Source organism: Mesocricetus auratus, unplaced genomic scaffold (genome assembly GCF_017639785.1).
Source record: "Mesocricetus auratus isolate SY011 unplaced genomic scaffold, BCM_Maur_2.0 Super-Scaffold_100014, whole genome shotgun sequence".
Taxonomy (NCBI): Eukaryota; Metazoa; Chordata; class Mammalia; order Rodentia; family Cricetidae; genus Mesocricetus; species Mesocricetus auratus.
In genome coordinates, this window is record NW_024429197.1 from 67,024,582 (window position 1) to 67,027,137 (window position 2,556).

Consider the following 2,556-nt stretch of genomic DNA (forward strand, 5'->3'; position numbering starts at 1 on the left):
CTGGGGTAGTTGTGGTAATGCCTCCTGTATCCTGGTCCCTGTGGAGTAGGTAAAGATGGGAATGCTGTGGGAGAGGCAGGGATCAGACTTAAAGATAATAGCTTGCAAAGGATAAAAGATTCTTGATTGCAGGAGGAGCCGGGAGTTGAAGTCAGGATGGTTGTGGATTTAATAAAGATCCTAATGGTGATACACAGATTCCAGCTCCAACCTTGCGCGTTGGTGAGGTGGGGAATCATTATTGGACAAGAGTTCTTCCTCATGCTTGAGAATTTTAAAAGCCCAGGAAGTGTGTGTATCCACAGTGTGTGTGTGTGTGTGTGTGTGTGTGTGTGTGTGTGTGTGTGTGTGTGTGCACCCATGGCTGGTGGTGTGAGTCCTCATGTTATGTGTGAATAGTCATGGTGTATATGTGTGTAGGGGGTAGAGAATAGTACATGATGAGGCAAATGAGGTTCACGAACTCAGGCAGGCAAACAAATTAAGAACAGAGCTTTTCTGCCCTCCTATTTCCCACATGGGACCTTAGTGCTCCATGAAAAGAGGGGCCAGGTGTCCTGACCTAAGACATAGAGTAGAAATATTGGCATCCAAGAAAAAATAATAAATGACTTCTAACCACACCATCTGCTTTACTGAGTGACTTCCTTTTTGTCTTCCTTCTCTCACTTCTTTCTTCTTCCTACCAATCTTGGTTTTAGTAATCTGCTTGTCATTGGGTTTCACAAATATAGCAAGACCCTATCTGTGCTCTCCAGGGCTGTGTGGACTTGGGTGAAGAACAGGTGAAGTAGGAGAGCAATGCTAGAAGTTGAAGGATGAAGGAAACTCAGGCCTGTCTGGAGACTCATTGAGTCCCAGAGGAAGGGGGCCTCTGGTTCCAAACTCAGGGTCATCATTGTGCTCTCCCAATGTTCTCCAATTAAGCTGCAGTCTTTCTGACTCCCTATCCTCTGGAAAGTTCCAGGGAATGGCTGACTCTCTTTCTAGAGAACAGTGGAAGGATTCAGATATGGAATCAGTCAACAGTGCTGAGCCCAGAGCAGAGGAATAAAATTCACATCTGGCCAGTTTCAGAACCTATGGTGGTTGGTTCACAGATTGATATTCTGCAACAGTTTCACTAACATCCTCCTGAAATTTGGACGATAGTCTTCCTTCTCTTCTTGTCAAACTTGAGTTAATCTTGTGTAATGCTCACAAAATTTTGGGGGTTTACTGCCCCCCAAATTTTTCACCCATGAAAAGGAACCCCCAGAACCTCATAGTGATGGGGAAGTCCTGTGTATATGTCAATAAAGCACTGTTGGCCAAGGAAAGCAAGATAGGTGGGACTGGGAGTTTAGGAGTATGCTGGGAAGGAGAAACACAGGGAGTCACGATGTAGCCCGCCAGAGAAGTAAGATGTCCGGAACTTTTCTCCAGTAAGAGAAATACTTAGATTAACAATTATGGGATAAATACTTAAGTCAGAGCTAGCCAGTAAGAAACAAGCAAGGCCAACAGCTTCATAATTAATACAGCGTCTTGTGTGTTTATTTGGGGACTGCAACACGGCAGAGCCCAGACGACTGGTGTGGAAAAACCAAAGCAGCTGGCAAGAAAAAGGCTTCTCTCTACATCATAGCTTGTCTGGGAGAGCAGGGGAGAGCAGGAATTACCAGTGAGGGCTGTGTTTGTAATCCTTCTATTGTTTCTAGCTTTTAAAAAGTTTATTTTAACTAGGGTGAAATACACATAACATAAAGTTAAGTGCAAAATTCAAGGTGTTCATCACACATAATGCTATTTAAGCATTGCCTTCTCTAGTTTCAAAATAGTTTCATCACCCACAAAAGAAATCCTGTTGTTTTAGGATTTTTCCTGATGAGATGGGAATAAATTTCTATTTATACCCCAGGGAGGGCATCACAGTGACAGACCAAAAAAAAAAAAAAAAAAGATTTAACCCAAGTCTAGGTTAATGAACCAGTGAGTTTATAGGTGCTCTTTACAGAAGCATGGGTGAAGTGTTATTTACAGAAATATGGTGAGGCAATATTTACAAGAACACAAATGACTCAAACACACATATATCATCAAAAATCCTACCCCAGCCTGAGTGATGACTCATCAGCTACATCCCTGGAACTCCTACCAAGTAGCCTAGGCAATCAAAAAGTCTCTTCTTAGCATTGTTACTGCTTGAATAACTCTGGGAGGGGCCTTGGAAGTCTTGTAAGTTTCAGGAGCTTTCCCAGCCTTGTGAGTTTTATTTACTTCCTGAGCCTTCCTGAGCCTTACTGGAAGACAGTTACACACACTCTCTTCCTAAGAAGCTACTGTTTGCTCCCTCTTTCTGCCTTACTCCAGTTGTGACTCAACTTTCTCTCCCTATGGGCTTTCCTGTTCTGGGAATTTAATATAGGAAGAACCATACATGACTGTTACGTGCTGGTACCCTTTAACAAAGGGTCCTAATCCCCTCTACTTAAAAAGACGTCAGTCATATTGGATTAGGTCCACTCTAATGACCTCAATTTAATTTTAATTATCTCTGTAAAGTCGCTATTAGCA